The 15684-nt window shown below is 39.4% G+C and overlaps 1 protein-coding gene across 3 annotated transcripts in view; it reads right to left on the reverse strand.

The window, feature by feature from the left end:
• MPPED2 (metallophosphoesterase domain containing 2) overlaps window positions 1-15684 on the reverse strand; it is a 193626-nt gene that overhangs the window by 90492 nt on the left and 87450 nt on the right. The window lies entirely within an intron of this gene.

Below are 15684 nucleotides of genomic sequence, written 5' to 3' on the forward strand. Positions count from 1 at the left end.
AATAAGAAAAAAGAGCACCAATTAGCATGTTCATTTCCCATCACGAAGTACAACAGCCGAGACTGCGTGATTAACAGTCAGCATGCCCAAATGAAATAACTCACATATTCCTTTAGATTTCCATGGGAACCAAAATTTATGACTACTCCTTTACGCTACCAAAAATGACAATAAACTGGAGATAGGAAGCCGCTAAGAAGCTAGAAGCTACTAAGAAGACATTAAGTTTTTTAGTTTCGTTTCTCTCTAATATATGCTACAGATACACTGTGATGAGTCCACACTGTGATGAATCCATACTTATAATTATCCAGCAACCAGCAGCACTTTAATCAAGATCCTTAAAAAAGGTCTGCACTTGGTATGGGACTCAAAAGAAAGCCAGCCAACTATTCTAACAACGCAGATAACTGCTAGATTTTTAGTATATTCTTTATACAAAAGATGTGGCATAGCCAAGCGGTCCACAATTAACATAAATGAAAGGAACTACATAGTACAATTTCATACTGCAAGTTAAAGTTTACCTTTTGGCCTGTGAATAAAAAGGACATTAATAATGGCCCCCCAATTAGAAGGCTAACTTTCTTCCCATTGGGATGGGAGAAGAAACTGTAAAGCTTAACCCCCTTTTAATATTTATGGTATGAAAATGTGAGTTCTCAGTGTGTGCTTTTTATGCAAAAGTTTCTGGATCAAAATGAGATAATTCTGGGAAGAAGAATGAAAGCTATAAAGGAAAACCCAAACACCAGACTTCTGCATAGATTTATAATGTTTGAATAAAGTACAGATCATACATATTAATAACTCACCGTGATGCTATAAAAACCAAAATCCAAAGGGAGATAGTGCCGGGCAGCTGTCCCCAACCTGAAATTAATGCCCTTTTCTCTTCTTTGTCATTACCCACCCTTCAAGCCTCACTGCTAGGCTGCTGCTCATTTTATTTTATTTCATTTCATTTTTAGGGAGAAAAGGGTGGGACAATGGTGCCTATAATTCCAGCTTCCTAAGACTCCTGGGTCCAATGCAAAATTAGTGTTTCCTGTTATTCCAGGAAGAATGAAAATTACCACTAGCAGGAAATTGGATACACTTGTAAGAACTGGTCCTTACCAGCGAGCCAGAGTCAATGATTTAATTAATGAAGCTCAGTGGGGAAGAGAATTATTTTGAGGGAGAGACAAGTTTTGTCATAGGTCCACAAAATGAAAGGAACTACATAGTACAATTTTTTGTACACCCGGATTTGAGCAATGCAAACTGCAGATTACACTGCAAAGTCCGCAGTCTCAGCAATGCACCGCAAATGTATTTGCTAATACCGAAGCAATCTTTAATAATGCCAGAAGATGCTTTGCAATGCTACTGGGTTTTTCTTTAGCTTTCAATTTTTAGGTTTCTAACAGTAATGAAATTGCATATGTAGCATGTGGGTTAATGCGGAGGCTAAAGGGAGAGATGAAAATAACACTGCAGAAAGATGAAACCGAAAACGCTGCCGCCAAGCATCAATAGATACATCCTTGACCAGCAGCCCACAATGTTGTGTGACATGCCTTTGGCCTCAGTTATTTTTGCAAGGCTGCGGTGAAGAGCTCATAGAAAATAGGAAGCCTCTCCCCAGTGCATGTGAACGGGAGTTTGTAATATGCACAAGCATAAGGCAAGAAGTGTGCTGTACATTGCAAGTTACTTGGATGGAATGATGATATTTTGCACAATTTCCTGCACTTCAAATACAGATGAAAGATGTATCAACAGGCTACAAATTCCCAACACTGCATAAACACAGGAAATTTGTGAGATGCCCCCCAACTCTGGCATCATGTCTCTGTGACCCCATTGGCCTGATACTGACCCCCCAGCTTCATCTGTGCTCCCAAGGCTGGAACAGGCTGAACCACTTTCCTGGGCAGTAATCTGTTCCCAAGCAGGTCCTACATATGCAGATCTTTGAGCAACTTTATTTGTTCAAGTGATGTGGTAGCTGCCTTATTCGCCCTTAATCATTCATGACGACGGACTCACTTATTTTATGTGCCATGGCTCTTGCAAGCGGGCTTGCCTTCTCACTTGTTCCATTTTTGAGCATTGGTTCAGGGGTGGCATGGGTGAGATGGGGAAGCAAGACAAAGGAGGTACATTTTTCTACTTCAGGCCAGCTCTTCCAAAAAAAAAAAAATAGAACTGTTGCAAAACAAATCTTCCTCAGGAAGACAGGCCTCTTCAGTGTCTTTTAAATCAAATTTTGGAGACTCGGCATAAAGAAGTAGCCACCGAAATCAACAGCCACAAAACCAGTGATGATATTTACACATTGCCAACAAACGCATCTCTTCCTGAGAATCCAATCGTAGTTTCCACTTCCATAATCTGTTACCTATGTTATGAGATTGTCTGACACATTTTCTCTTTTGCTGAACTGACCTTTCATCTATAACCTGCCAACCTTTATGTTTTATATGAAAAGTAAAAGCAGAGCAGCTGACAAATCTCCTGTTACTTGATGGCATTAGTTTTTTTCCCAGATAAGATTAATTTGGAAGGCTCTGCAGTCAAGCTCCAAACTTCTTGGTATTCAAACAGCATCATTTAAAAATCGTCAGACAAAGGGGGGCCTGCCTTCATCCATTCTATTCAGATTAGATCATTGAAGCTGGCCTGCCTGAATAAAAACCAAGGCCATACACAGTTATTTTAACATGGAAAAATTTTTGCTTTGAGTGACCCAAAGAACGCCGAAAACTAACCAGTTCCATGCTTCCCAAGATGTGGTGTTATGTTCTACTGGTGACATATACGATTATTTTTCATGGAATGCAGATGAACTTTTTTTGACAAAATGTCAGATGGTTTTGTATGTTTTAAAGATACATATTTGGAAAAAATGCAATGTAATGGCAAATAATGAAATATGGCTTCCTTTTTCTATTTTTCATTTCTATTTTAATTTTTTTCTATCTACATTTACATATAAAATAAGAGATGATTTAGAGAAAACTATTGAGCAAATAATAGTACAGATAATTCGCAGTTACGGCAAAGTGATGACTATATCAAGTGAATGAATGATTTGTGAGAAACTAGCCCATCAGTTCAGGTTAGAGCTACAGATCATGAGAGACAGCATATGCTCTTGAGGCAGTAATTAAGTCTTATTCTATTGGGTACCTTCTACTGTATCTGTATTGCTGACTTGTATCACAAAAATAGATGCTCACTTAAAAAATAAAGGATAATGCAAGCCAGCTAGGTCCTCACTGCTACTTCACATTCTAATTATCCCACACTCCTGCCACAACCTATACCATAAGCAGCAGTCACACAACTTTTCCAGGTTCCTAGGTGGCTCCCAGGCTCCTTTTTACTCCTCACTTAGCATCCAATATGTCCTCTAACCTCAAGAGAGGCTCTCTTCACTTCCTTGTCTTCACTTTCCCATCACTCTGTCTGTCTGCATCTTCTCATCTTTCTAATATCAGCCTCATAATTACATCCCAACCACCACCACTGGCACTTTTAACTTTCCAGACATCTCTGTTTGATAGTTTGGGTCTCTCTCACTTTATTTAATCCTCCTCCTTAGTGAGTTTGTGTTTATCCACCCCAAGAAAACAAAAATAGACAGTCCTTCTCTGTCTCTCAATCACACACACACACACACACACACACACACACACACACACACACACACACCTACCTCACATATGTCCCTAACCTTGCTTCTTCAAGATACTTCACTATTTCACTTCCAAAATTCTGGAAAGAGAATTCCAGAAGCTTGCAGCTGGTAGGCAAATTCAGCCCACAGATGTATTATAGTTGGTCCTCAACACAGTATTTTGGTTTTTTTTTGACTGAACTAACACTTAGAAATCAGGAAATGCCCTGGAAAATACTCCAGATTTCTAGCCTCCTTTGGAAAATCAAAAGATCAGGTAATACTGTCCTCTAGTTTGCCGCAGACCTCCCCACTCCCTATTCCTTCTCCCACCTAGCCCCACTTACCATGTTTGTGTTGCTTGATGGACAACTCCATTAGTAGAATTGGCAATTCAGAGACAAAATGGTTACTCAAAATTTACCCAATGCAACCTAGCTTCTCTTTCCATTCTCTCCCAAAAGCTTCCCTGGAATACTGACAATAGCCTAGTAGCCAAAGCCAAGACTTTTACTCAGTTTTCATCTCCACTGATCCCACTGCAGTGACATCCTGTCCCTCCAAGTAGTGATCCCCTTGATTGCCGATGCTGCCCTTCCCAGTCTTCCTCTCCTTCTCTGACACTTCCATGCTCTCTAGTCTTCCTCGGCTCCATTTGCCTCTCATCTCATTCTCAGGTGACTCTCCCTCTTCATTTTACTTTCAGGGATATTATTTAGTATTTCCTTACTTTGTGCCTCACATTTCTATTCCTTGTGATCCAACTTTTAAACTACTACAATTTAAACTGTGGAGGCAGCAATGAAGTTAAGGGCAGAGACTCACCAGGCTTTGCCATGTGTCAGCTGCATGACCTTGGACAGAGTCCTTATGCTCTCTAAAGTGTGCTAGCAGAACAGGGATATGACTGCACCCACCTCACAGGCTATGTTCAGGATAAAATGACATAAGGTTTCTAAAGTATATGCACGGTGTGGAGTAAACAATCAGTGCACGTTAATTATTTTTTATGCCATTTTATAGTTTTGCTTTTTGCATGTGACTTGTCTCCCGCTAGATGAAAGGTCCTTAAAGGCATGGATTGTGACTTGTGGTTCCTTTTTGACCCAAAGTACCCAGTTTAATACCTTCTGAAGGGCAGGCACACAATTAGTATCTATTCAATGAGTGAAGGAATGAGTGAACTTCTGTACAATTCACCAGGAACTTCTTTAGAATTTCAGGAACTAAACTTGTTATCTTGAGTCATAACAAAATTTAAATCAATGTCACATTGTCTTCCAAGTTTAAGCCCTCCTGAAGTGTCCTATTCTTTGTCCCCAAATCCAGTCTAGCCAAATAATCTCCAACAAACTGCTTTTAGCTGCAGTTTCCTCAAATATAAATAAAGGAACAATAATAATACCATCCTTAAGGTTTGGTGCACATTAAACAAGATATTACATGTAAAGAATCTGCAGTTTCTAATACTTCATAATCACTCAATAGATATTAGCTGTTTTATAATAATTATTATAATGATTATCCTTCCCAGTTGCCATCCAATAAAATATTGGTTTATCCACAAATTGGATCACTCCTGATCACGACGGCACAATGCCACTGCTCTCAAAGAGAAGCATCTGAAGATGCATCCAAAGGAAACTTTGATATTCCAAAGGCAGAAACTGGTATGGTCTAATGTGTCCTTCAAATTAATAAAAGTATTACTAGAGTCACTGAGGCATCTGGATCTAGAAGGAATGGTGGGTGGGCCTATGAGGTCTTCAGCCTGCACACAGTGCAAACCCAGCTGCCTCTATCAAGATGATTCTAACCTTGTAAATGTGTGCTCTCTACACATCACTTCTGTCCTCCTTCTGTTTTCCAGTTATTCGTCTCTCCTAATTACTGAATACTAAAGATTTGCCAAGATCAACCTCTCATTCACAAATAAATAGTGTAACCTATGATAGATAACATATTCTATTTCTCTTAAGAGTGACTACTCATTTGGAATACAGGTTTCTCCTCCTATCCAAAAGTAGAGTGTTCCTATGAAACTTCTTGTAAACTGAAAAGGCGTAAAGTAAAGAGTATTCCCTGTTTTCCATTAGTTTGTGTTATGTCACTTTGCTTTTATGGAAGACTTGCATTAGAATGGTAACAGATTTTTCCACAGAAGTGAAAATCCTCTTTGGATGTCTTTTGGTTAGCAAAAATAGGTACTAATATACACCTTTCATATGAACTTTCAGAAAGCGGGTGATATCTGTATCCCTAATATCTTCATTGAATTAGATGAGCGTGTAGAGAAGAATATAATAACTAGAAAAGTTTTAGACCTTCAGATACACACATGTCCGATGAATCCATAATAATTTTAAAGCAGACACACAGCAAGTTTTGTCAAGATCAACCTCCCATCCTTACTGAACTCTGGATATTTAATGTGTCACTTAAAGTGGCTCCAATGAATCATAGCACATGAACCCAGAAGGATCCTCAGGACAGCTTGATGTAGTAATTTGAAAGCTATGCTGTGTGAACCTCCCTGGGGCTGGAGCAGGACAATGTGAGGAAAGAGACAAGGTCAGAAGGGAGGGACTAGCTCCTATGTTCAACACAGCAGCACTGCTTTCCTTTATTTCACAATTCGGGGGGGGAAGACTTCACTTGAAGAAAGTTACTCTTGGCTTAAAATTTTAAAAAACAAAAACCGTCGATTTATCCAACTCCAAATGATAAGAAACTTAGTGCCAGAGGGGTACTGCCACTTGCTAAGCAAAGCCACAGGCCAAGTTGGTGGCACAAGTGGGACAAAAACAGCTCTTTTGCCTCCTGTGCTAGTATTCTTCCAGATGATTCTAAATTTTTAACAGCCTTACGAAGTTTGACTCAAGAAGTAGCTCTTATGTGAGTCCTCATACTGTTCTTCCATCTATGGTGACTTTGCTCTAGTTCTAAGCAGCTATGGACCTTTTTGTTTGTTCCATGAAATAGAACTTCCTCATTCCAGATGCTTCTCTGGCTGTGTCATGGATTTCTCCTCCAGGGGATATGAAGCAGTGTAAGCCTTATCCTATGTCCACATACATCCTGGCTCAAATAAAGCATTCCCCAAATCCTTTTGCAACTGTGGGTATAATTTCTTATCCACTAGCTCCCAGAAGAATTTGGGAACCTACCCAAGGAAGGGAAGGTCACAGACTTGGGAAGGAGATGAAAGTTCTGCCTAACTTTACACAGAGACCCAAAATATAAAAACTTGTTGGCAATATTATGAAAACTAAAATGAGACTCTGGTAGGAGAACAGAAGTCCAAGGTAATAAACTCAAATGCCCCCAGGAACCAGAGAGGGAAAAACAAAAATGTCAAATTGGACTTGGTAGAAATAATAGAGAATGGTAAGGACTAGGACACATGTGGAAAACCATTTAGAAACAGACATACATAAGTACTGCTCAGCCAAACAAGACGCTTTGCTAGCTTGCCCATCCACCACACTGGTAAAAGGTAATGACCCTCAAAATTAAGTACTGTGCAATTGCAACCTGTTTTCTGCTATAAATCATTACAGAATGTATTCCTTTAGAGAATTCAACATCAGGTCAAATCAAAATGCACAGTCAATTCCAGAATAGTCACTTTTCTTAGAAATCTGTCTGCCACCCACTAGAAGATGGCTTCTGCCTGCCCCATTGTCTTCACTCTTCAAAAATGGGGAGAATGGCGGACAGGGCCAACCTGGCCATCAGATTTGGCTAATGCCAAATACTGCCTTCCCATGCCCCACTTTTTAAATCAGGGATCTGATAAGTAAGGCTAATTGACTGCTATCTTCTATGTCTTTATACTAAAACCAAGGAGAAAAAACCTAGAGTACAACAGCAGTTCTTTGTGAAGGACAGAATCCCAAAGCAAACGTGGCTTACTGGGCTTCCTGGATAAAAGAAAACCTGGTTACACAAAGGTGACAAGTTTCAAGATCTCCAATCCCTGTGCTCACTACTCTCCATATTCTAAATTACAGACTTTGAAAATATATGAGAAAAGCAAAAATGTCTGTGGCATAATACTCACTTTAAATAAAGCCCACTATGTAGCAAGAATAAAACAAGACAGAGATGACACGCCAGAAGGAGAGTGTGCTATAGCTAGCTCCCAGATGCCCAGGAAAATCAATTCACAAGGCATAACCTTCAGGTTTATGTTCCCTTGCCCATGTGCTAAAGAAATACTAACTGAGAATAAAACAGGTATATAGTTGGACCTACTATCATGGGACTGTTTCTAAACAAAAGTGATATATTGCAATTCAATCACATTCCTGAAACCTTCAGCTCGCACAAGTCAGTGCCAGAGGCCTATTTAAAAATATTGTTCCCTAATGCCAGTGTTATAAAGGGATCTTTTTATACCCCCACGGTGGATAAAACAAGGCATTTTTTTCTGTTTAAAATTAGTATTATATTTTTAATAGTGTGACTCCAGCAGAGAGGAAAAGTGTTTAAACTCTTAAATTCTCTTCATTCCACTGAGGACTGAATAAGAGTAACTTGGGCTTGAAAATTGGCCAAGCAGACAATTTTGCAGGGAGATGAAAGAGAAAAAATCATACGGATGGCTATGAGATGAAAGAACTATGAGGCTCTGGGATGAACTAAGGAGATATGCCACCTAGTTCCTTTCTTTATGATTAGTGGGGCAAAAAGCAGAGAAGGGAGCTGAGTCCAGCCTAGCTGGCAGGGCGAAGACTCTGTCAGCTGGAGTAGGTGGAGCCTACCTTTCCCTGTTGTACTCCCAGCATCTGGAAAAATGCTTGGCACTGAGTTGGTGCCCATCGCCTACTCATGAAATCAATGAATGGACCTCCAGCAGTCCCATTTGGCTCCATGGTTTGCACTCATTTGCCTCAGCTGCAAAGCCACCAGAAACATTCAAGCAGGGCAAGCTCCATTTCTGACCTCAGTCTGTCCCCCGTCAGGCTCCATTAATTTGCACAAGTCCTGACAGCTCTAACGTTAATACTCACACTTGCTGATGGAGCCACACAGCAGGTGCAGACTGCTACCTTCTCCTCTGAAACTCATGCATTAGGGTTTCTTCCATGCTTGCAATGGGAAACCAAGTCTAAGAAATATTAAACACAGAAAACTATATTAAAATAATGTCAGGGCTGCCCTGGAAATCCAGGAGAAAGTAAGGAATGCTGAGTGAAAGCCCAGTGCTCTGCTGCAAAAATTAGAGCTGGTGTAAAAACCGCAGCTGAAATGCACCCACCTTTTCTGCAGCCACCTCCATAAAAAGAATCCCAAGGAACCAAGAGATGTTCTGAGCCTTAATCCATATAAAGCAGACAGAAGTCCACCCCCCAGCCAGGAAAACTGACCCCCTGTGGACCTGAGTAGTCACTGGCATATGGCACTGATGGTAACACAACTAAGAAGTGTAAACCACAAGGGAGCAGGCTGTTAGTACCCAATTACTAGAGACCTGAAAACAACTCAGAGATTTGATTGTTGCTCAGCAGCAATTTGTTTGCACACATCCCTGTCTCAACTATCACCTTATTTCAATGCAACTTTTTGTAACTTAGACACACACAAACTTACACTCATTCACACCCAACTACAAGGTAGTAAAAATGTAAAAATGAATGGCAATATATACTTTGTTTCTCAACTGAGTATCTTTAAGTTGTTACCCAGACCACTATGGCATGTTGTACATGTGAAGATGTGGTAGTAGCTGTCCACTGAAGCACAAATTATATTTGAATATTAGCATCTGGATGGACAACTAGAATTATAGGTCATCATTTCACTGTTTATTTTGTCCAACCTCCTCCTTACCAATGAGGGCCTTGGCTTGTTGAGAAACATTTATACCCCATATAAGACATTTGACCTGAACAATCAGACTATCTTCTAAAGATCTGTCAGTCTACTTCCTTAAGCTTCAGAAAACTTGAACCAAATCAGGGTTCCTCCAGAGAGTCATAAGAACTGATTAAGACATTGTCAAGATTCATCATGACTAGCAACCATGTGCATGTGTTTTATCAAACGTACTGGAACGTAGGACATATAGCAAGATGGAAATCATGGGATTTGGAGTGAGACAGATTTGAGACCAAATTTCTGATTCTATCATTTATTACTGGTGCAATTTAAGCCCAAAACATGCTATTTAGTTTTTATAATGCTTATTGAAAAAAATGAAGATAATTGTACCGCCTATATTACAGACGGGATATGCAGATTGAGTGAGATCAGTAAAGGACTAAGCACACCTGACACATTAAAGGATGATTATTATTATCATTATCTTTATCCTGCCTTCTGTTTTGTGTTGTAACTTCATTCAGGACAAGGGGCCCATGTCCTATTTCCTACCATCCTGAAAGAATATTCAAAAAATATCTTCAATAAAGAATAAACAAACAGTGTTGACTGACAAAGTCTATGGTGAGCTGAATAATACATGCCTTTAAAAAGCAACCGAGAAAAAGATGTTCTTTCCAGCAATAATTATAAAACAAGTGGCAATTATTCTACTGAATAATTAGAGGAACAAACACAAACCCTATGTGTTTACATTTAAACCATTAAGTATGGTGAAAATCAAACCAAGAATGACACAGGCATAAAAGCCATAGTCTTTAAAAGAAAACAATTTTAGAGGCTTTTTAGATTCCCTCTCTACCTTAACTTGCAAATAGTAATAAAAAATCTTTTTGTAACAACTACTATTACTTCTGCATGCTGAAATAGCATCTGGGCAGATGAATGCAGTATTTCAGAGTACAGGGATTCCAAAGGGCTGGTCCACAGAAGCAGAACAGAGAGTTGACAGTGGAAATAAAAATCTCTGCCTTAACAGCGCCACTGGGGCTAGATGAAAATGGTCTTCTAGAACTTGATTAAAACTAAATTGAAAAAGAACATATTTGGTTAATATTACATTAGACTAAAATGTAAAAATGAACCCTAATACTCTTGAAATCTAATAAAAAAAAACCCATCTCAATTTCCAAACTTTCAAAAGCATCTTCTTTAAATGCATCACAGATCAATTTACATGGTACTTTTGCCAATAAGCAAAACCAAATCACAGGCTCCAATTGGCTTATATTGGAAAGTATGAGAGCAAATGCTAGAAAATGCAATTACTGCAAACAAACTCCATTTTCTTTCCTCTGAAGGGAATTTCAGAGAATATTCTACTGCCATCAAATAATATTTCTGAAGACATCAATACACAATTCTATTTTCTTTTCAGAGTCCCCACTCACTGTATAATCGAATCCACTCTACAGACTATCTTGAAATTTAGAGAAGAGCCTACGAAAGGGGATATTACCTTGTGCACAGAATCCTATGTCAATTTTAATAATCTGTACTCTGAATAGGAAGCCACATAGAACAAAATTTAGGATCCAATAAAATTGACTTTTCCTATTTTATAACTCAAAATTTTAATGAAGCATTTCAAGGGTAAAATTTTAAAGAAATCTCTCAGGACAGGTTATTTTGATCAATAGTGACAGCAAAGAGATGGGAGGCCACATTCATTTCCTCTCCCAGATTTGCTTCACCTCCACCCCTTAACTGGCAAAATTTTCTAATAAAATGTTCAGGTAATCAGAAGCTACAAAGACTTTTGGTAGGGGAATCATGAAGTCTCCTATTGGTAAGGTTTCGGTTTCATTCAAACACCGGTTCAGCACTCTCTGATCTCTTTCCTGGGGAACAGCTTTGTGGCCTAATGTCCCAAGCCTCCCTTCTGGGATGAAGTAGTACAAAGCAGTATAATCCCTCAGGAAGAAAGGCTTTCTGAGAAGTCCTCCATTATGGCCTTTGTGGTTTAAGGTTACAGTAAGTGGAGTTGGAGGTCTGTTTCACTTTCCACATTTTTATTCCTTACCCATATTTTATGGTCTGGATGTTTGTGTACCCCCAAAATTTACATGTTGAAATCCTAATCCCCAATGTGATGACATTTAAAGGTGAAGCTTTTTGGAGGTGATTACATCATAAGAGCATATCCCCCATGAATGGGATTAGTGCCTTTATAAATTAGACCCCAGAGCTTCCTAGTCCCTCCCACCACGTTAAGAACAGAGCGAGGGCACCATCTGTGAACCAGGGAGAGGGCCCTGACCAGAACTCAACCATGCTGGCAGCTTGACCTTAGACTTCTAGCCTTCTGAACTGTGAGAAATAAATTTCTGTTGTGTATAATCCAACAGTCTATGGTATTTTGTTATAGCAACTGGAGTGGACTAAGACATCATAGTTTTCTAGTTTCTAGAGATCTAGCCCCCAGCATCTTAAAGCGATAGTTCAAGAGACATATTTGTCTTCACAAATCCAGATTTTCTCATAAAAAGTATTGCTCAAAGAATTAGGTGTTCCTTTAAGCTCTCCTTTAAATAGTTCAATTAAATATTTTAAGGAATTCAGTTAATCCGGCCACAGTTGAAGGCAAACCTTGTACACTTTGTATGCTGAATACTGCTCTCAGCAAGACAGTAAAATGGAAAAAAAGAAAAAAAGAGCAGAGGTGGTCTTGTTCTGTGAGGGTCCCTGTTCCTGAACATTTGAAGTCAGGTGAATGCATACTGATTTATCCTCAAATTGCTTGTTAAAATACATGGCCATTTCTCTCCCTTATCATACACATCCATGTGCTCTGACAAGCCATGGATTTCCCCTACCTTTTGATTCACCTCTTTTTATGGGCTGAACTATATCCCCTAAAATTCCTATGTTGAATCCCTTACTTCCAGTACCTCCAGTATGTGACTCTATTTGAAGATAGGTTCTATAAAGAGGTGATTAAGATAAAATGAGGCCATAGGACGGGCCCTAACCCAATCTGACTGGTGTCCTTGGAAGAATATACATGGACACAAAGAGAGGTACCCAGAGTATGAACACAGAGGACAGGCCATGTGAACACACTGCAGGCAGGCAGCCAACTGCAAGCCAAAGCAAGAGGCTTCAGGAGGAGCCACACTTAGTGACCTTGATCTTGGACTTCAAGCCTCCAGAATATTGCCTAAGCCACCCTCTCTGTGGTAGTTTTTTGTGACAGCCCTAACAAACTAACATACCCTCCTTTAAGGCTTTGCCTGATCTCTCCTTCACATGAAGGTGAGGTGATCTTATCAGAATGCAGATTTCATCATATTCCCTCCACACACTTACATCCACCCACCTTAAAGTCCTCCTCGAATCCCTATTACCACCTAGAGGCAAAGACCAGACAGACTCCCTGCGTGGTGTGCACAACTCTCCGTGGTCTGGCCCCTGTGAGCCACTTACCTCAGGATCTGTGGTGGTCAAGTGCTTGCAGTTCCTAGAATGACAATCCGTCTACAGAGCTCATCTTCTACGTGACTATTGGCCTCAGGAGGGTCTGACTGTGTTCTATCTACCTATGCATTCCCAGCAGGCTTCAATAATTGTTTATCAAATGAATAAATGGGTTAAGAAATAATTTAATACTAGCTAAGAATCATGTGGACATGAGGACCGAATATCTCAAATGTGGATTCCAGATGGCCTAAAAGTGTGATAATCCTAAAAAAAATCCTATTTTAATTTTATCCCAGAATAGTACCAAATATATACATCCTGAGGTATACCATTCATTTGCAACTGAGAAACTAAATCTGATTTAAAAATCTATTATAAAGGAACTTCTCCTTTGGGGAAGGCAGACGGAGGCAGAGACTGGCATGCACAATGCAAGGACTCAATTTTGTTGAATGAGTGATCTAATGAATGGACAAATAAATGAGTGAATGAGCTGTACACATCACATGAATAATGTGTTTCAATTTCAAGAGAGAAGGGAATTGTAAATGTTGCATGGTTAATGTTACTCATTTAAAGATTTTTCCAGCTTTTGTTTCCAGGACTGGGTAGTTAGGAGGAGATAATCGATAGTGGAGTTAATGGAATAACCATTCATTACTTGGGAAAGGTGCCTGAATCTCTTCTCTGTTGTATCCTTCCTTCTGAAAGTTTTTGCCCCTAGGCCTCTCAAGCATATCACTGATGTTTTGACAGCTGGCTTTGCAGAGGCCACTCTTTACAAATGAGCCTACTTGGGCCAGAGAGGACAAGTGTGTGCATCTTCTCAGGCCCCCAAGACACTGGGTCAGATCAAAGAATCCATGCTAACATACTTGCAGGGCCAGCTTTTTCTTTTTGCTCCTAACAGAAAAACCAAGAGGCAGCAGGGTGCTCCTCACCTTTTATTCTCTAATTGCAGGCTCACTAAAATTCCAACCTAGGAGAGACCTCAGAGATCAGGTTATTCCTTCTATGGAATGGGAAACCAAGAACCAACTTGACTGTGACTTTGCTAAATGACTTTTCTAAGGTCACCTAATGAGATAGGTGCAAGGTGCCCCTCCTGATTTTTCAGACCAGTCCCTTCCTCCTCATCATGTCATATAATTATAGAGTCTGACTTTTTTAGTCAGTGATGGTTTAAGTGATTTGCTTTATAGATCAGGAAGTTTACTGAAGACTGTGCCTATAATCATGAATCCTAACTCCTAAAATCAAACCTCCACTACCTACAAGGACCATCCAAAAACTCCCAAGCTTACGGTTATAAATTTTTTATTTCATAGACACTCAGAACTGCTCAAAGTTATTGTTGGGATACTCCTTCCTATTCTCTTTTAAACCTCTCTATTATAGTTGAAAAAATTTTCTTCCATTTGACCCAGGAAAGCATGTATTTAGCAACCTTAACTGTGAGCTTAAATTACAGAGTAACTTAAAATAATAGAAACCACCTCTCTGGATCCAGTCACTGTCCTTCCAAACTTTTCTTTTGTCTCTACACCATTACTGAGACACCTTTGATGAAAGTCAATGGAAAAGATCTTTCATGAGGCCAACACCTCAATTTTTACTGATTTTTTTTTTCCATCAGTAGCTAAGGGACTATATACTGGCTTACTCTCAGCCAATATGGCACCTCTTTTCCATATCAAATAGCAAGGTGGTTTTTCAAGGTTCTAAGCAGATTTTCTAGTGATATCTTCTTTTAATGCATAGGGTCATCTCAAACACAGTATTTCATTTCTGCATATCTCTGAAATTCCAGAGTTTTTAGCTAGGTTTGTTCTCAGAGTGAAAGGTAAGGCCTGTATCACACTGATTCTTAAATGATGAAAATGAAGGTCAAACTTTTTGAGAAACACTACTTTTATTTTTATAAAAATGAATTCCTCTGAAGTGTTTTGGAGGGAAACTGGATATTAGATACAGTAGTAGGGAAATGTATTTTTGCAGGGTCTAATTTAATTCTCCATAACTGAGAACTCCAACCACTTTGATTCAAACTCATCTGAAGTTTGTAAAGTTAATTCCTTACTAGGAAGGTATGGCCAGATTTCAATTCTTTGGGTTATTAAACTGTTCTTAGTTTTTAACTCTCTCATGTGACATTTCACTTTTAACTCTGTGTTCTCAGATTCACCCGTTTTTGCCGTTTCCTTTTGTTTGGCTGTTTCAAAGCTCTTGCAAAGTCAGGTCACAACCTAATTTTCTAATCCTGCAGCCTTGAAGAAAAGAAATCCTACTAGATTCCATTAAATCTCATTAGATCCTTTACCCTCTCAAAAGTCAGGATGAGATTTGATAATGAAATAGAATGCCCATGGAATGATCACAGGCTTTCGACAACATTAACAACTATTTCCTGGGGCCCTAAGGCCCCTAACACAGGCAGTATGTTTGGTGCTGGCTTGGAATATAATTATGCACAAAACAGAAATGGGCCTGTTCAGCCCTTACGGAGCTTATACTCAGCTGGGAACAACAGACAATAAAGAAGTAAATACCTACTAACATAACTCAGATTACAGTTAAGTGCTAGGAAGAAAATTAGCATAACAGAGGAAAACCTATTGAGATATGGTGATCAAAGAAGGTGCCTTTGAGGGGCATCCATTAACATTTTCAGTCTGCCCAGTCCTTTATGAACCATCAGTAAAGATATGCAA

This window comes from Manis pentadactyla, chromosome 9 (genome assembly GCF_030020395.1).
Source record: "Manis pentadactyla isolate mManPen7 chromosome 9, mManPen7.hap1, whole genome shotgun sequence".
NCBI classification, from domain to species: domain Eukaryota; kingdom Metazoa; phylum Chordata; class Mammalia; order Pholidota; family Manidae; genus Manis; species Manis pentadactyla.